The following is a 20077-nucleotide window of genomic DNA, read 5'->3' as shown; positions in this document are numbered from 1 at the left end:
CTTTCCGTAGCTCAGTCGCGCAAGCCTGAACTCCTCAGACGTCGAGCTGCACCCAGTCACTCGGTAGTTTCTCCAGTGTCCCCTGACCTGTGGGATCTGTGTGTAAAGGGTGTGGCCTGGGGCTCTGTCCTGCAGGTTGACTAAAACCTTCACCATCCAGCCCAAGGCTGAGGGGGAGCTGGGAGCAGACCAATCCAACATCATTCTTGACGGTAGCAGTGGAGGGGACACTGATTATACAGAACTCTTGTTTGAAGCTTGTTTTTTTGCGTCAGCCCTGATCTCCCTTCACTGAGTAGGGCAAGTAAACTTTTACCACGCTCCCTATTGATTTAACGTTGCTGATCAAACGCCTAAGATTTTTTTTTTTTTTTTGGAATTCTGCTTTGTACTTATTTTATCTTGTCTTTCAGAGCCTCAGCTTTTACCAAACAATCATTAGTTACCTTGGATCAGCAGATGTGTTGCTTGACCCTGGATTATAACCCAGTGGCTTTCTTTCCGCGTTTCCTCAGAGCTTGTTCTGACACCTCTCGCTCCCAGTAATGTCCATGCTCCTTCCCGCGCACGCGCAGGCTCTCTGCTTCCCTCCGTCAGAGCGGCACAATTCCGCCAGGCCCCTTGCTCCTATTCAGTCAGGTACTTTGGAGGTAATGAAGTCTTTTGGGAAGAATAAACAAAGGAAACGCACCGGGTTGATGTCAATGGACTTGTTTAACTATTTAAGGCCGCATCTTCAAGTGTAAGTGTGCTGCGGTGTATTTTGTAGAGGCGCGTTTATAATCCATTGAGCTTTCCGAACAGCCCTCTTGCCTATTAAGCCTGCATTGAGAAGTGGTTTAATTTGCCAGAGTAGTTTTTTTTTTTTTTGGTGATAATTACAGGACTTGCAGATTAGCTTGAGTGAGTTGGCAAGGTTCTGTAGCTAATAAAAAAAACTCACAGGAAAAAAAAATTGTTACATTCAATTGCTTCAAGGTTCTTCATGAGAGAAACTTTAAACAAACCTGATAGGCCAGTTTCCAGTCCACACAGCACAGGATTAAGTACTTAGGGAAAGAAACCTTGCAAGTGACACATGGCCCGACATCCCAAGAGTTAAAGGCATAGTTCTCTTCCTAGGAGACTTGAAACTTAAATCACAAGAACAGGTAAGTGTTATTAACTAGATGGTATACGGTTCAATTTTTTTTTTTTAGTTGACTATCTTGCCAGCCAGATTATGCAGCTGTTTGTTTTGCGAGAGATACACATAGAACACTGGCTATCCACTGAACTTCGGTGCACATTTTCATAACTTTAACGAACTTCTGTTTGGTTTTTTGAAACGGGATTTCATGTAGCTCAGGCTGAGGCAAGCCTTGAACTCCTGATCCTGATCCAAGTGCTGGAATCACAGTACCAGAGCCAACTAGAACACTTGTTAAGTACCTACTGTGTGCGTCAGTTATCAGTCTAGGACCAGAAAGAGGTGGAGTCCCACAGATTATCCTCCCTCAACACTTTTTCTCAAGGATCCGAAAATTAGAATCCTTGTCACTTCAGACTGATTAAAACACCTTTCTAGTTGCATGTGGTTGGACCCTGAGGGCTGTGAGGAAATCCGTCCTCGGCTGCAACTTCCAGACGCTACCGGCACCAATGCACCCCACCCCACCCCCTGGGGAGTCTCCTAGAGGTCAGTAAGCTATACACTGCCATTGCATCACCTAATCAAAGCACTAACACGGCTTCCTTCTGCTTTAGCAAACCCAGCTGTTCCCAGCATCCACCGGGGCGTAACCCCAGCTAGGGGCGTCAGATTCCTCTTCTGGCGTCCACGGGCACCCTCATATGACATACACGTACATAGATACATACCTGTAAATAAAAATAAATCTTAAGAAAAGGACTAAAATTTATTATTAAAGAGGAAAATATTTTCACCAAATATATAAAAAGAATACTTTCAGATTAATAGGCCAGGGTTTCCATATCGCTTGAGCGTCACCCTAGTTCTACCTATTACTGACAGGCTAACGTGAGATGTGACAATTAATGGTCCAATATTAGTATATTAATAATACCTAAAGTCGATATTTACTTAAATATTTCCATTTTTTTTCATGTTTGACAAATGTTCTTTCTCAGGTCCAGGACACTGCATTGACTTGAGAGTCACAGTGTCCTTAGCTCTTCGTGGCTATGACGGTCCCTCAGACTCTGTCTGCCTTGGATGATGTTTGCATTTTTTTTCTGTCTCTTTTTTACATTCGCTTATTTACTTGGAGGGTGGGCCAGCCACAGTGCACACAAGGCAGCCAGAGGACACCTTCCTTTTCAGGAGCCAGTTCTCTCCCACCATGTAGGGCCCAGGGACTGAACTCAGGTTGCTGGGCAGCAGCAGGCACCTCTACCTGCTGAAGCATCTTATAAGCCAGGTGTTGGCGCTTTGAGGAGCACTGGTCAGATGTATTAGCAGGTACTCCACTGTCCGAGCTTGTCTCACAACCCCATGATTAGATGAGGATTTGAGGTATGGGAATAAAGGTCGCAGAGGTAATGTTTGCCAGTATTTATTTGTTTGTATGCTTGTTTCTTTGTTTAGGGTGAAGTTTCGCTGTTGCACTGACAGGACTTCATTCATGAACTCAGGTGACTCCCCTGCCCCAGCCTCCTGAGCGTCTGGAACTACAGGTATGCGCCCCCCACCGTAGCTGTCTAGAGCGCCATGTACATTAAGTTAAACCCTGTCACCCTGACCACTGCTGCTGGTTTTTGCCTGGCAATGATTTTTCTTAACCCCTTCTATACTGTATTCTTTCTGTAGTTGTTTCACTTGATTTTCTCCAGTGCTGGGAATCAAACCCAGGTCCTCACATTAGCACTGAGCTAATGTAATTAACCCCAGCTTCCTGGAAAAGCTAATGGCTAACACTAGCTGAGTACGCACATGGGCTATTGAAGACTACCACTGTGTAACAAATCTGGGTTACATAGTGGGCTCCAAATGGAAAGAAGAAAGGGAGGGAGGGAGGGAGGGAGGAAAGGAGGGAGGGAGGGAAGGAGGGAGGGAGGGAAGGAGGGAGGGAAGGAGGGAGGGAGGGAGAGAGGGAAGAAATCAGGAGGAAAGATTTGAAAAAGAAAGTCTTGGTCAAGGCAGGATGGTGTTAAACTCACCCCAGAGCCCCAGGTGAGAGCTTTTAGTTGGAGGTTCTTATAGTACAGAAGGGAAACTGAGACCCAGGGAGGTATAATGATTTTCTACGTTGCAAAGCCAGTCCTGGCAGCCCAAGCCTCCAGGCTATTGGTTCAGCTTCTAGTGCACAGTAGGGGTGTCTTTCCACAGTCCCTTCTGTGACAGGAAGTCCTGTCAAGGACAGTGTGAGGGTCTGTGCTCCTTCTCACGGTGGGTGGAGTGTTGCTATAAATGATGTGTATTCTTTTGTGGAAGAATGTGACAGGATCGTCTGTTTATTAATCTACACCATCAATTGTTTATGTCTGCACAGCCATGGGTATTCACCTGTTGAGTCATAAGCCAATATAAATGTATCATTTTATTGCTTAAGTGACTTCAGCATGGACTATGGGCCTTCTTCGGTCAGTCTCGTTTCCCCACGACATCCTCTTTCCACCTCCCCTGCCCATTAAAATCAGTTTTCTTGGTTTTGTTTGCTTTTGTTTTTACATTTCAAGATCCTTTTTGATTTTTTTTTTAAAAGGCAATACAGTCTCACGTGTCCTCAGCTGGCCTCAAACTGTCTGGGTAGTTGGGAATAATCTTGAACTTTTGATCCTCTTGGCTCTACCTCCTAAATGCTGGGATTTTAGTCAAAGACTAACATAACTGGTTTTATTCAGTGGGGGAACTGAACCCAGGGTTCATGCCAGGTCAGTACTTTTTCAACTAGGCCACATTCCAAACATGACCCCTTAAAAAAATCTACTAGTTAGATGCGCAGTGGTGGCGCACACCTTTAATCCCTGCACTCTGGAGATAGAGGCAGGTGGATGTCTGTGAGCTCGAGGCCAGCCTGGTCTACAGAGTGAGTTTCAGAACAGCCAAGGCCACACAAAGAAACCCTGTCTCAAAAAAATAATAAAAAAAATAGAGTAAATAAAAAGAAATAAGAATTTCTAGATTATCTATTTCTAATATTGAGATCGAGCCATAGAAGAGTTTTGTTTATTTTATGTTTTAGGTACCAGGGTCTAGTTTGTTAAATCTTGTGATGAAGGTGTCAGTCATTTGGACTCATTCAAAGATATTAACTATTTCTTCTGTCTACTTCTTACCCCTGCCCCTTGTCTGGATGTAGAAAGATGAGATAATGCTATTCCTCATCTCAGGGTACATTATCATCATCAGTCTATGCAAGATGTATCCCTTCTTATTCCAATATTCCATTTGGATGCCTTCTTCCCGCCTCCAGAACCATTGCAAATACCATCATACTACCATGTGGCTTATATGTATTCTTAACGTGTGTGTGTGTGCATGTTTGAATGTGTGTGCATACACCCATTCAATGGCTGACATTGGGGTTCTTCCTCCGTCGTGCTCCACTTTATTAATTATTTTTTCCTACATTAGTTTTTGAGACAGTGTTTCTCACTGAACCCGGAGCTCACTAATTCGGTTAGACTGACTGGCCAGTGAGTTCTAGGGATCCTCTCATCTCTGCTTTCCCAACGCTGGGCTCACCCATCTTTATTCATGCATGTCGGGAGTCGAACTCAGGTCCTCACACGTTTGAGGCAAGCACTGTACCAACTAAGCCATTTCCCCAGCCCTTGTGTGTATTTTTGAACAATAGGTATTGTTTTGGGCTCAGATTTTCTTAACTAAAATAATGGGCGTATTATACCTTTCAATCTTGTTTTTCTTAACTGCGTATTTAGCATCTGTACGTGTGACCGAGTGTGCCCTGGTCCCCCGTCTTCCACCTGTGGACCGGTGCTCTGTGTATCACCTATCACTCTCAGATGGGTGTCCATCTGTCCACGACCACAAATAACCCTGCAGCAAACACCCTGTGTGTATCTCTGAGTGGCTCTGGGTTAGAGCTTCTCTGAGATGCATATCCAGGAACAGAACTGCTGGATCCCAGAATATCCTCATACTTAATTTAACTAAATAGAGACAGATTGCTTTCCCAGAATACACCAGTCTGCCTTCCACCGGCACACATCGCCACCAACACTTGGCATTAACCAGCTAATTTTTTCCAGGCTACTTGGTATAAAGTGATAGTTTGTCATTTTTATTTTCATTTCTTTAGGGTTACCCTTCAAGTTCTTGATTTGCCTCCATATAAGTTGCCTATTTTAGTCTATGTCCAGATTTTTCTTTAAAGTTCCTGTCATTTTGTCAATTTGCGAGATTTTTTTTTTGTATTTCCAGATAGTCATCTCTTTAGAAATTGGTGTGAGGGAGATATAGTTTTTACTCTCCGTTCCTTTTTTATTCTTTTAATTCTAACTCTTAGATAACCGAATGCTTCAGTATTTATGTTTTGGAATCTTGTTTTAAAAATAGCTACTTTTACTAAAGAGATTCTTTTCTATACCATATAATGTGAATACTCTCTCTACTTCTCCCAGTCCCTCCCCACTTCCTCTCCCGTCCAGATCCATTCCCTTTCTATTTCTCATTAGCAAGAAACAAGCTTCTAGGAGAAAGCAACAAAACGCATGACAATAAAATATAATAAGATAAAATGAAAACCATCATATCAAAGTTGGATAAGCCAAGCTAAAAGCAAAATAAAAGAACCCCAAGATGCTGGGCGGTGGTGGCACAGGCCTTTAATCCCAGCACTTGGGAGGTAGGTAGGCAATCTCTGGAGTTCAAGGCCATCTATCCTTTCTTCTTTGGGCAGGCTGGCCTTGAATTTTTTTTATGTAGTTGAGGATGACCTTTGAACTTGTGACACCCATCACCACCTGAATGCTGGCATCACTAGCGTGCGCCGCCACACCTGTTTTATAAGGCATTGGGATGGGAACCGGGGTCTCTACAAACTGAACATCCTCTCCAGCCCCATATTTGAAATCTTTTAATATTTAAACATTGAAATCATATTATTTATTTATGCCACACCGTTTCCTATATTTTCTATTGTTAATTTTATGAGTATTTTTTTATTCATTTTATAATTGTACTTTTTACATTCTGGTGTGTGGGTTTAGGTAGAGACCTAGATGGATTTTCCCTCAGATTTCCCCAAAACCGTTTGCTATGTTTTCTTCTCGTTTTCGTTTTATGTAGCCACAAACTTAACAGCACTGACCGCCTTAAACTGGTGTGCTATGGTTCAGCTGCAAGTTGCAACAAAAGGTTATTTCTTAGAGTTCTGGGGATGAAAATCCAGGTCAGGTGCTGCAGACGGTGGCTGGTCCTCGCACGGGATCGTTTTCTCACCACGAGAACATGTGGCCAAGGAGGAAGGGCTTTCTTTCTGCTCCCTTTCACAACAGCTGTGCTGCAATTCATGAAGGTTCTTCCCCTCATTGCCTAACCACCCCAAAAGTCCTTGTACCCTAATAGCATCACCTTGGGGGTTCAGCATTAACACAGGAGCTCTGACTGCTCTAAGCTGTTTCTTTTTTTTTTTTTGACTTGTTTTTGTATCGACCAATCTTGCCTTTACTACTAAGTCTTTTTTCTAATTTGAAGGTTTATTTTTATTTTCTCTATGTGTATGTATGTATATATGTGTATCTGTGTGTGGCTCTGTGCATGGCTGAGTGCAGGTGCCTGTGGGACAAGAAGATGTTTGGTGACCTAAAATTGTAGTTATAGGGGGTTACAAATTCCTGATGAGAGCGTTAGGAACACCACTCCAAGTCCTCTGCAAGAGCAGCAAGCACCCTTAACCACCAAGCCATCTGTTGGGCCCCTATTGACTCTTCATACACCTACTAATACCCCTTTGCTCTTATTTTAAAAAATCAAGCTAGATGGTCATGTATCTTCTTTATATAAATTCTAGATATACTTAATGAAATCCAGCTGCATATAAGCTTAGATTCATTATGAGTGCATAGATACAATTAGAAAGAACTGACAGATGTATCATCATGGCTCCCCCCCTTTTTTTTTTAACATACTGACTTAATAACAGAATAAACCCGAGGTTCTTCTCTCAGAATCTGGCCAATCCATGCTATTTATCTGACTATTAATGAGGTAGAGTGCAATTGAATTGTAAAAATGGATAGAACCACTTTCCAAACACTAAGTGGGTGGCAGGGAAATCAGAAGTCAGAGTCATAAAAAGGCATTTATTAAACTCATAATTATTCATGTTGCTATGTTAGATCTTGTATGCTGAGGGGGGCTCCGTCTCCGTGTGTGTATCCCGGCTTTGAGAAGCTCACACAGAAACAATGCTGAGTGGACGAGCATGCGTAAGATTCCCCACTAATTAGGGAATGGCATGTGTTGCTAGCACACAGAGGTTCAAAGTAAGTGCCTCTTAGGGCTGAGAGGATGAGCAGGGAAAGGGGACCAGCCAGGGCAGGAGAGGTCGTCAAGGGTCTCCCATTTGTTTGGACTTGAAAAGCACCAGTTCAAGAAGATACAAAATCGATTGCTGTTTGTGTAACTAGGAATGCACGGGGACCCCAGGAGTATACATTTTCCTGTATGTGTGTAACCTGTGCCCGGAAGAATCCAGAAAACTCTGCAACATGGTTTGTTTGCAGAATCAAGAAGTACTTGTCTAGAGCAGGAACAGAAAGAGGGAGAAAGGCTTCTTCCAATGTACATTTACATTGTAAAAAACCGGAATCATGTAAATTAGTCAAAATTAATTAAATGAAACTTTCCTATTTGGTGGTTATATAAAAGAAAAAAAAGCTTAGTATAGTGATACACACCTGTAATCCCAGCCCTCTGGAGGCTGAGGCAGGAGGATCATGAGTTTAGCTTGAACTTGGCCTGCGTAGTGTTTTAGATCAGTCCGAGTTACCTGGAGATATTTTATTCCCCCAAACCCCTGCCTCCCCCGAATAAAGCAGGAAAAAGGAATAAATAAATACATGAAATGAAAGAAAAATTCTGGATACTTATGATATAGAATTAGAATGAATATTTACTCGTATTCTGCACTGTAAGTCGAGAACAGTACAATTGTGTGCTCTCCATAATCAGCCATATTATCCGGGCAAAGCATCCATCACTAAAAAAGAGGGACTCCAGTCACCCTCCTGCCATGGAGAACTCTGTTGTTTAAAGACTAATCATGAGGTGGAATCTCAGCCGACTCCTCCACATGCTGAGCCGTGAGGTATGCAGAGAAAGCAAGCCCAAACAGCCTTTTTTCTCTGCTCAGAAATGAATACACAAAGTCTAATGATGGAGGATTGGTCTGTGGCATGTAAGAACTGATAATCACTCGCCTGTCCCAGCAGATTCATCGCCAGTCATTAAAAGATTCCAGACAATTCGCTGTGCCTGCCAGCAGAGAGCCAGCTTCTCTGCAGGCTCACCAGGGCTTTAGAGGGATGGAGGTTCCAGGCCCTTATCCTTGGCTCTCGCTGGAAACCTGCACGCTGTGCAGGTGAGCCTCCTGAGTGACAGGTGATTCCTGACTTGGTTTGTGTCTCTGGGTGACATGTTTGCTGCCCCCAGCTCAGGTGAGTCTGCCACATCATCTTGACATCTCCCTGTTCCACACGCATCCCAGGACACTCACGTCACAGTCTCCGTTTCTGCACGGAAATTCTTCCAAATGAACATTTGCATATTGGTTTCTAAGCTCGCTCACTTAATTCCAGTACGCATGTTCTGACTTCTTGGGATCTTAGAGGTTAACAAATTCTCTTCCTGTTCTTTTTAAAAACTCTGAAGCCAGGTGTGGCCCATGCCTGTAATGCCAGCGCTAGGGAGGCTGAGGCAGGGAGAGCAGGAACAGCTCAAGGCTAGTCTGGATTACATGTGAGTTCCAGGCCAACCTGTGGTACAGCGTGAGACCCAGGCTCACAAAATAGAGGGCAGAGGATGTAGCTCAGGTGCTGAAATGCTTACCTCACACAAAGCTCAGCTCCCTAGCACCAAGTAAAAGGTTCAGCTCCCTAGCACCAAGTAAAAGGTTCAGCTCCCTAGCACCAAGTAAAACGAAACTGGTTCTGGTGGTATTCATCGGTAATCTCCTCTTAAGAGGTGGAGGCAGGGGAATCAGAAGTTTGAGGTCATTCTTAGTTACATAGCAAGCCTGAGGCCAGCCTGTACAATTTGAAGCCTCATGTTAAAACAAATAAGAAGGCAAACAAAACACTTTAAAAATAAAAGCTATAATACTTATAATTTACACATGAATCAGTTTTCTCTGAAAACTACAATTTAGCAATTTTTTTTCTATCTTTTACTGCTCCTATTAAAAAATCATATGACTTTTGAGTAGCCCTCATTATAACTTTATTGGAATCATGAATGTAAGCCAAGATTTAGCCATAAGCATGTATCATTATATATGCTATAAAAGTTAGGCACTTCAACAATGTGTTTTAAGAACTGAGGACTTTCTTCTGTTGTTGGGGTTGCCTCATTGTGGCTTCCCTTTGGTTTCCCCCTGTTCATAGCGGATGAGATCAGATAGAAATCTTGGGATGTGATTACGGTCAGACAAAATGACTCTAAGTTACCAACTTCTTTAATCTCTTCTTTTTCCTCCTGGGACACTGGAGGATTAAACTGTACTTAAACCCTGATTGTTGGGTGAGGTGGTTGGTACACTGTAGAAGAAAATCGGCCAGCTTACCCAAGCCAAAGTTCCCTTGCCCAAACCAGGCCACATGAGCATGCATGGCAGGTACTTCCTGAGCCAACCTAAGGCCTGCTGCTATGCCCAGAGGCTGCTGATTCAAAGACACCTGACCAGAGATGCCAGCGAGGGAAGGACAACACAGCTGAGTCGGCCACCTGAGCCAATGGGACCTTAGAAGGGGTTATAAGAGGCTTGCCCTTATATTATTATTATTATATTTTATTATTATTATATATAATAAACCAGTCGGTTTTTGCTACTCATCTGACTCCCGATGTTGTTGACTCCACACCTTCTTGCCCCCTCCCCCAAGGAGTGTCTCAGCAGGGTGGCCCCCAACAGTCCACAGCTGTAATTCTAGCGTTTGGGAAGCTCAGGCAGGAAGGTCACAGAATCACAGCTTTGAGACTGGCTGCTACAGAGTGAGACGCTGACTACAAATACTCAGGCAAACGTACTTGCTTAGAAAAAGGTAACAATGATTTTTTAAGGCTTCAAATACAACAGCCATTGATTTCATGAACAATCCTATAGCCATTACATACCAGAAGATTAAAAAAAAACAAACAACAACAATCAAAAAACCTACAGGTAGGGAAATGGCTTGGTGTTTGTGGCCAAGCCTGACAACCCAAGCCTTCATGACCTGAGTTTTGATCCCCAGGGTCTGTGTACACGGTGGAAGGTGAGGACTAGCCTAAGTTGTCCCCTGGCTTTCATAGGTATATAATAACACACACACACACACACAAATAAATAAAAGTAAACATATATATATATATATATATATATATATATATATATTCCAAAAAGGCAAGCAAACAAAAAAAAACTAACAAAACCCTAAAGAGACAACCTCAACTGAAATATCAGTCAGATCTCAGAACGACTGCTTTGAGCTGCAGGGCCACCAGGGATAAAAACTCTGCCCCTCTGATCCTTTTTTCATCACTAGGAAAATTGGGCTTGAAGTGAACTTGCTCTGGAGAGCTGTTCATCTTGCTGACAAAACATGGAGGGAAGTTAAAATAGTTTTGACATGGTAATTTTAGATATATAAACAAATAGCTATTTCTACCCAATTAAATAATCTGGAAGTCAACTAACTGAAATATTTTATACCTACTGTCCCCCGTCCCCACTTTTCCTTCCTTCTTGCACCCTCCTTCCCCCCTCCCTCCCTCTTTGGAAGAGCTCTGATTCCACGAGCAGTGGTATGTTGTGCCCAGCATTTGTGTTGAATCTCAGTTCCCCACAGAAAAACCATGGCTTTACCTAAGCCAGGTTTCGGCAGATGACACAGGTCATTTCCCCCTCCCATTCTATTTATTGCTCTGATTTCTTGCTTCTCCTCTGTAGCCAGATGTTACTTGGGTGATAACAAAAAGCAGTTTTCCCCAGAGAGATTGTACCTAGTAATGGCTCCATGAAGCTAAAGAGATACAAGACTCTCACCTGGGAACACAGCTAGCAGAGAAGCTCTTTTTTTTTTTAAATGTATTTCTGCTCTTGTTTATTTTTTATTTATTTTTTGTTCATTTTTTTTTAGTTGTTGAAAAAAACACAGAAGCTCTTTGCAGGGGGAAGTACATTGTGACCTCACCCCGAGAGCTTCTCGCTTGCTCTCAAGGAGGTCACATGCCCCAGAGAGGTCAATACCAAGAAAAGAACAAGCCACCTGGCCTTGGAGGAAAATGAAGGGAGCAACATGCATAGGGAAAAGGAGAGAGGCTGTTTTTCTTAAGAGCAAGATTTGACAAAGGGGTAGGAGGATGAGAAAGGAGAAAGCTTCGTCTCCAGGGAGAGGTGTGGGAGGAAATGTTATGCTCAGTGGGCGGCAGTTAGCAGGGTTACACTCGGAAAATGAGAAATAAAGGGCAGGGATCTGGGGAGACAGCTGGAGCCCAGCAAAGTGCTTGCAAGCATGGGGATCTGAGTTCGGTCTGCAGAGTCCACGTAATGAAAAGCAAGATGTGACAGCAAGCCCTTGTTAGCCAAGCACTGGCGGGGCAGACAGGCAGACGCTGGAGGTTGCCGGCTTGTCAGCCAGACAGCCCGAGCCTGGTGAATTCCAGTCCAGCACCCGAGGAATGACGCTGGAGGTTGTCTTCTGTTCCTTACATGCCCACATGTACACACACACACACACACGACTTGCACACTAACACACATACATACGAATACAAAAAAAATCAGAGGCAAAGAAAAGCATCAGAAGACAAATGACACAACCAAAATCTTAAACTTCACAGACTTGAGAGGGGAAAGTACGCTTCTCTTTCTCTCTTTCAGCTTCCTACACCATCTGATAATAGCAAGCCAGGGCCGTCTTGCTGACATTTGTTCCTCTACCCTGTTTCCACCTTTTCTGACACTTATTTTCATTCATCTGGGCCACAAGTCACCCTCATAGGCCCTTGCCAAACTGTATTTCGAAACTTTGTGAGAGCCTGGTCCCTCCTGGAATCAAGTCCCCAGGCTGCCCTGTAGGCCATATAGCATTCCTCTGTCCCCATACAGCCACGGCAGAGGCCAGCAAGTTGCAACTCAGCTCCCAGGTTGGAGTTAAGGGCTCAGGTTACTTCCTCATGTGGCCCAGTTGGCTGTGTTTCCTTGAGTGGCAGCAAACTAAATCGCTAACCTAGCCAGCTGTCGAAGCTGCCCATGGTCAAAGATGTCCCAACGCCCAATATAACTCAGGATCCTTGCAAGGCACACCTCGGACAAGACAAGCTCCCCAGGCTCTCAGGGGTGGGCCAAGGTCATCGTCCCTCAACAAAGGCTCTCAGTCCTGGCTACATTTGAGTACTGCACAAACTAGGTGGACTCTGGAAGTTTCCTTATACAGAAAGATTACAAATCATCCTCCCCACTTCTTTTCTTGCCTTCTATAGATCCCTGCAATGTTCTATTCCTCCCAAGCCTTCAGTGTCCTCTCTCCCTTTGATTTGGAGCTGATAATATTTCCTTCCTCGTGGTGGTTTTTATGGATTAAAAGGACTATAAAAGTCTTAAACATATACAATTGTCATAGAGCGTAAATTTCCCAATGAGTCTGTTGCCTAGCTTCACCGGGTATCAACAAAGAGCCAGTGTTGATTTTTGTTTGTTTTGTTTTTAGAGCTATATCCTTGTCTATAATGCTTGGTTATTTGAAGAATTCTTAGGCTGTGTGTCGTTTCACTGGCCCATGGTTTAGTTTTGTGTTGAAAGGGTAAGGCCTTTTCTTAAAAGACATAATTACCATACCCTCTTCCCCCCACAAAAAAATCAGTCTCCCCCTTGCCTCTGAGCTAGAGATTGAATTCAGGGCCTTGGACATGTTGGGTAAGAGCTTTATCACTGAGCTAGAGCCCCAGTGAAAAAACTGAGTTCCTTTAAAATGTTTTTCATTTGTTCCATTTTATCATTAGCTTTGTGTGTATGATGTACATGTGGGGTGCGTGTGCCCCAGTGTGTGTGGAGGTGACAGTGTAGGGTGTATGTGCCCTGGTGTGTACGTGGAGGTGACAGAGTTAGGGTACGTGTGCCCTGGTGTGTGTGTGGAGGTGACAGTGTAGGGTGTATGTGCCCTGGTGTGTGTGTGGAGGTGACAGTGTAGGGTGTATGTGCCCTGGTGTGTGTGTGGAGGTGACAGTGTAGGGTGTATGTGCCCTGGTGTGTACGTGGAGGTGACAGAGTTAGGGTACGTGTGCCCTGGTGTGTGTGGAGGTGACAGGGTGACTTTCTCCCCTCCCGTCTTCACATGGATTCCAGGGATCAAACTCAGGTTGGCAGGCTTGCATCTCTGGGTGGCAGGTGCCTTTATCCTCTGAATCATCTCATTGGCCCAATATTTCACTTCCTCATATCTTCAACTATGTGTCTATGCTGATTCAGCGTCTGTTTTGCTTCTTTACAGTTCTCTATCTCTGAGTAAGATCCAGACGTTCCGTTTGATTGACAGGAGTTTTGTCAGCTGCCCTGCCCCACCTTCTCATTGTTATCCCCGATTCTCCTTTGTCGCGTGTGCAAAGGTATGCTTGCACAGGTGCGCAGGTCCATGTGGAAGCCAGGGCCCAATGCCAGGAGTCCTCTTCTATTGCTTCCTCACTGTTTGGAAGTCAGGTTTCTCCCTGAACCTGCAGCTCAATGTTCCTGTAGATCCGTTGGCCAGTGAGTTCCAGGGACAGTCTGTATCTACTCTCCCAGGGCCAAGAGGACCTATGCTGCTGTAACAGCTCTTACATGGGTGCTAGGCATTTATCCCAGGTCCCCAAACTGGACGGTCCACACTTCACCTACTAAGCCATCCCCTAGCTCCTTTTGCTCTATTTCCCAATACTTTTAAACTTAAGAACTGGTTTTCCTACTGAGTTTCACCCAGGCTAGATTTTGTTGATTCTATTCTTATAGCATTTTACAATCTTTTAAGATTTAGTTGATTTTATATGTATGAGTGTTTTTTGCCTGCGTGTATGTTTGTGTATCATGTGCATGCCTGCTGCAGAAGAGGAATCAGAGCCTCTGGATCTGGAGTCGTGAATGCTTGTGAGCCACTATGTCCTCTGGAAGAACAACAAGAACTCTTCACTCCTCATCCATCTCTCCAGTCCTATTTTCTAAAAATAGAGCATAGTCTATAAGAGCCCGAGTGCTCACCCCTAAACTGAATATCTTTATCAACCCCTCTCCCCACCAAGGCTCAGGGTGGGTGCAGAAAGGGTGTAAGAGCCAGAGGAGGGGAGAGATGCTATAAAATATTATCTTCTGGACCCAACGTGGGGCGGCAGCACTCATGAGCCACTTACAGCAGCCTGGACCAAACCTACACAAGCCAAGTCAACCAGAATTCTGGTCTAGATGGGGAAGGTGCCCTCCAGGACCATTCCTTGCTGAGGGATGTATGTATGTATGTATGTATGTATGTATGTAGTAGCTATGTAGTAGCTGCTGGAAGAGGTAGAATCATTCATTTTGAGGTTGTGGCCTCTGATAGGTTTTATGTAGTCCAGTGGGTGGCCCTACACCCACGCACATATGGGCAGCACTAATTGGACTTACTGGGTTATCAAAAGAAGAGGAACGAGAAAGAGAAGGAAAAAGAGACAAGGGAGAAGAAATGAAGTTGGGAGATAACACGTTGGGAAGAATATAGGACGAGCTCAAGGGGGGAAAATGGGAGACGGAAATGATCATATTTCACTGTATATTTGTATAAAATTCTCAAGAATAAAGAAAAAACTTATTTTCAAAGAGAAAAATATTCTGTTATACTAGTATTTTCTGTGAAATGAGACTTGAATCTTAGGGCCTTACCAAACTTTATTGTTGCCAAGGTGACTGACTTCGAGGGTGATGTTGCATGCATTGTCGGGGGCACGTGTCACTGGTTTCTCCAGTGACATCATCAAGTGCTGTCAGTCACAACCTAGAGTCGGTAGTTAATTAAGGGTTATAAGTGCTGATTTAAAATAAATTGTTACTTTGTCATTAGCTGGAGTATATTTAAGTGTACTGACATGTGGATCCTGTGGAAGGCTATGGCAAATCCTTAGTTCTTCCTATTAAGTGAGTTTGAAATTAGCCACTTGCCCTCCCAGGTCTTGAAGATGATGGATAATATCGCGTGTCTGCGTTTGTGGAGGTAGAGATCTCGTTATAAACTAAGGAATTCAAACGTAAACTTTGTTTACTAAACATGAGATCTTGGGCGAATGAATGAAGAGATGATTGCAGCCATCCACCGCATGGTCAGAAGTGTCAGTCCCAGGACACTTTGCCGTGCTGGGGGCTGAACACGGCAATCAGGAAAACACTCTACCCTTGAGCTGCCTCTACATCCTCCTTTCCCTTCCTATTTTGAAACTGAATCTAAGTTGCCTTGAATTCATTCTGTATTCCAAGCAGGTCTTGAAGTTCTAGTCTTTCTAGGAATGTCACCAGCCCTGGCTGATATGAATCTTATTCCTGTCATTCTCATTGTCCCATCTGTTAATGTCTATGAACCAACATTCTAACCCTGATGGGCAGCTGGGTTTTGCTATGTGCTTTAGAAACTGCTGCCTGAGCAGCCTGACATTGCCTGTCCCCACAGCTCCTGGGCTCATCTACATAATCTGAGACTTAGCACCCAGATAATAGGACTTTTTAAACCCCATTTTTCAACTCATTGATGACTCTCTTACTCCAAATCCAAGTCAAAGAAGCTCTTTATTCTGGAGTCAGAAGAGCTTCACGTACAATTTGGTACATATGTTTCACTACGCCTGAAACCATGTTTCATTTGTAGGTGAATACTTCTGCTTTAGCAGGTCTGGCTGCTGTCTGAATGCCTACAATTTGTTTACGGCCATCATCTGAGAAAGAAAGACAGACAGCAGTAATCAGTCCTTCTCTCCGAGCCCACAGAACGGCAAGCAGCTCTACACCTAGTGGCTTCATAGATGCTCAAGTCTCCAGCATGAGTAATACCGAGGTCTGTTCACCGAGAGAGTCTTGCCCGTCAGCTTATAAACATAATTGATTTTTTTTACTGTAAAACTGTTTGCAGAGATCATCCCATAATTTCACAAAACCTCTATGAAACAGAAATCCCTATTGCAAACCACAACACAGTAGGTCCTTCTAGGTGTCCTGCAAACAGCACAGGCACACAAGTTGCGTCCAAGAATGTCTGCTGGCCTTGCTTGGTTGATAGCGAATACTTCTGATTTAGTAGGTCTGGCTGCTGTCTGAATGCCTACAATTTGTTTACAGCCATCATCTGAGAAAGAAAGACAGACAGCAGTAATCAGTCCTTCTCTCGGAGCTATCAAGGTTGTTATCAAGGTTGATTGGACACCACTGAAATGGGAACGACCCAGGTTATGGAAACCGTATAGAACAGAACCTGAAATTTCAATCGTCTTATGCCTTCAAACTAAAATTATCAGCCAATGGAAAGACACACACAGGCTGACACGGTCCTGTGAACTCTGATTTTGGTGCACAGGAATGCCTTAAATAAGAGAAAGTTTAATCTAACCTTGCAGCAGAGGGACCAGGAAAGAGGAACAAAAGAAAAAGCCAAGAGAAAAAAGGAGAGGAAGTCCCTTGACACAATAGGGTGTATTCACGAAGTGTGCTATGTCTAACTTAGACTAGAGGAAAGTCGAGGAGGAGATGGAGTGTCTTGCTCCGTGTTTTATTGAAACACTGTAAGAGTATAGCAGCGCTGGGAAACAGGCGGTGCGAGGAAACCAAAACAAAAATCCAGACGGCCTGCTCATCTCCCTGGTGATGTTTTCTTTGGTCAAGTTACGGCTAGGGGAAGGGGCTGGGGGATGGAGAGGACGAGAAATCCCCAGTCAAACTTAATGGCACCTTGGCAGACCTCAAGTTGACAATTTATATACACACTTACATGCAAGCACAAACACTCCGCTGCCCTGGATTTTTTTTTTTTTAAGTGAGGAGCGGGTAGCTTACAGAGAAAGCCCACATTACAAAGACTTCATTATTTTACAAAATATGCACCGAAGGACATTTACTAGTGCACTGAGTGCTATTATCATAAATAATTAAAACCCAACTATTCTTCTCTGAATAAATGTGTAAAGTACATTGGGTTCAGAGTAGCGAGCTTTCCCAACCTACTGCTTTGTACACTGGGACTGCAAGAACCCGCCCAGCCCATTAAAATCATACTCGGGCTTCTTCCGTGGAGCCTTTCTGAAGCAGATTTGGATGGGGTACAAGCACTTAGGGTGCCCATGGCCTTTCTTCTAATTGTTCTTTTTCTCTTCAAGTAATTATTTATGAGAAAATGAAAATGTTTATAGACACCTTTTAGTGAATGAGTCACGATTGCATTTTACACAGATACTTTGATACATAGTTCAAAAGCCTGAGTGTTAAGCAACACAGAATTTCTCAAGCATCTCTGCCTATTGGGGAAGCCATTGGTACTGAGGGGTTTCCTTCTAGAGTCTTGGAAAGAACATAAACGAAGAGCCATCTCAATGTGTCTACACGGATTTCTTCAATGTCCTTCAGCATAGTGCCTATTGCTGGGAATCAAATCCAGAGCTCTGACCACAATACACAAGTACTCTACCACCTGAGATAACCCCAGCCCTGCGTACCACACTCTCAATACTCTACTGAACATTAGATGCCTAGTAACTTTCTGGGCATGCTTCCCTGTGAGTTCTGGGAGAACCTGAGGCTGGCTGAGTATGAGGAACTTCTTTAGAATTCTAGAGTCAGGATACTCATTAGATGTTCCATTGACTTCCGGACTGGAGTGTCTAGGAGGCAGATGGGTTTTAGGGATCCCAGCATCCTTGAGGTCTCAAGAATGCAATTCTTGGACCTGAATGCAATTCAAAGGCAGCTCAGAGAAAACCCAACCAAGACTGTAATTCTGGGAATCTTTAAACAGAATCGGATCGGCCCTTTGTCCATTCCTCCCAAAGTTTTGTGCTCAGTGGGAATCTGATGAAGAACCAAGGCTGTGAATCCCATGGCTGAGCAACTGAGGAGTGTGTACTGTGCATTTGAGCAACCACCGAATCCAGGGGAGGCAGGATCCTCAAAGACGCCAGTCGAAGTCATGGCAGCGAAATATCCCCTCCCAACAGGTTAGAATAATAAACAAACAAGCCTTGCCATCAGAGATGACCACGCTAGCTAGCTACCTCCATAGGTGCTGTTCAAATCCCCGACCAAGCGACTTGGGGAAGGAAGACTTTGCTTTGGCTTACGTTATGGTTGTTTTCAATGCCAGCTTGCCACAAATTAAATTTACCTGAGTAGAGAGTCTTAACCTGAAGACGTGTCCTGATTGCTGTGGGATGACCCACCTTGATTGTGGTCTGCACCTTCTGGTAGCGGCCCAGGTAAAAAGGGTGTGGCAGGAATGAGACCATTGTCTCCACTGGCCTTCCTTTTTGCCAGTAGTTGATAGGCCACGTTCCCGCCCATGACGATTCCTTCACCGATACCAGAATCAGGTTTTCCACTTTCTCACTGTGGACAAGGGATCATCTGCTCTCCAGGAATCGTGTACGGTTTAGTTGCTGGCTGGGATTGCCGAGGTTACTGCTTTGTGGCCCGACTGGTTGTTCCCACCCCGCAAAGTGGGAGATAACCCTTGTGGGACTACCACCCAGCCTCAAGGATCAAGCAAACAATCCGACTCTTGGCTCTCGCATGTGATTTTGCCATTGTGACTAATTTACATCTGACTGAATAAATTCATATATATGTATCTATTTATATTTCCCACCGGTCCAGTCCCTCCAGAGAACCCTGGCTAACACAGCTCACAGTCTGAGTACGGCACACTACCGATGGCAGGGTACGGCTGAGAGAGCAGCTGTAGTTGAGGCCGTGTGACTGAGGTGGTTTGCTCACAAGGCATCCGCAGTCAGGAAGCAGAAGGGATGGATGTGGGAGTTCAGGTCCCTTTCTCCTTTTGATTCAGTCCAGGACCTTAGCCCACCTGTGACGCTCACACCTACAGTGGCTCTTTTCATCTTACCGAACCCACTCTTAAAATGCCCACACACACTCCTGGAAGCTTGTATCCCCGATAATTCTAAATCCTACCAGTCAAGGTTAATATCAAGGTGCCAATCAAGATTAATAATCACAGTCCAAAACTGATTTTTTTAAAAAACAGTTCATTTAATTTTAAGTGTACGGGTATAAGTTTTGCTTGGATGTTCCTCTGTTCACAGCGTTTGTGCGGTGCTAAGAGAGACGGGAAGAGGGCGCTCCATCCTTAGGAACTGGAGTTACAGACAGTCGTGAACCGCCTTGTGGGTGCTGGGAACTGAGCCTACATCCTTTGGAAGAGCAGCCAGTACTCTTAGTTGCTGAGCTGTTTCTTCAGCCCCTGTAATGGCTTAAGCTGCTTCCAGTTTTAACCTCATCAGCTCTCCACTTCTCGTGAGCTGCGGTTGTCCTGGGCTTGTGTCTTGCCCTTCCTCCTAAACTGCATCACTTGCCACCAGCTGGAAAACACTGGACAGTCTCAGAGCTTCGAACACATGTGACTTCCTTCCGAATCTCTGTCCATTCTTTCTACTCTAACACAAAGGGCTAGAAAGGTAAGCAATTCTGAGGGGCATCTGACTAAAAAATGGCGCAACCTGCCTCGTTTAAAAGGTAACAGCTGACATTAATTGCTCGGTATCTTTCATAAGACCTTCTGTGAGCCAGGTGTGGTGGCGCACACCTTTATCATAGCACTGGGGAGGCAGATGCAAGTGGATCTTTATGAGTTCAAGGCCAGCCTGGTCTACAAAGCAAGTTCCAGGACAGCCAGGGCTGTCTCAAAAACAAACAACAACAAC

At 44.2% G+C, this 20077-nt stretch overlaps 1 long non-coding RNA gene across 1 annotated transcript; it reads left to right on the top strand.

Annotated features, from left to right (window-relative positions):
- The first annotated feature begins 637 nt into the window (after positions 1 to 637).
- LOC142836451 (uncharacterized) lies at positions 638 to 19621 on the top strand. Its single transcript, XR_012908085.1, has 3 exons — positions 638 to 1151; positions 2588 to 2676; positions 19460 to 19621. It is a non-coding gene; the product is annotated as an uncharacterized LOC142836451 (long non-coding RNA).
- Positions 19622 to 20077: the final 456 nt, after the last annotated feature.

Source organism: Microtus pennsylvanicus, chromosome 16 (genome assembly GCF_037038515.1).
Source record: "Microtus pennsylvanicus isolate mMicPen1 chromosome 16, mMicPen1.hap1, whole genome shotgun sequence".
NCBI classification, from domain to species: domain Eukaryota; kingdom Metazoa; phylum Chordata; class Mammalia; order Rodentia; family Cricetidae; genus Microtus; species Microtus pennsylvanicus.
The sequence above is the reverse complement of the archived record's forward strand: the minus strand, read 5'-3'. Positions and strand labels throughout refer to the sequence as shown.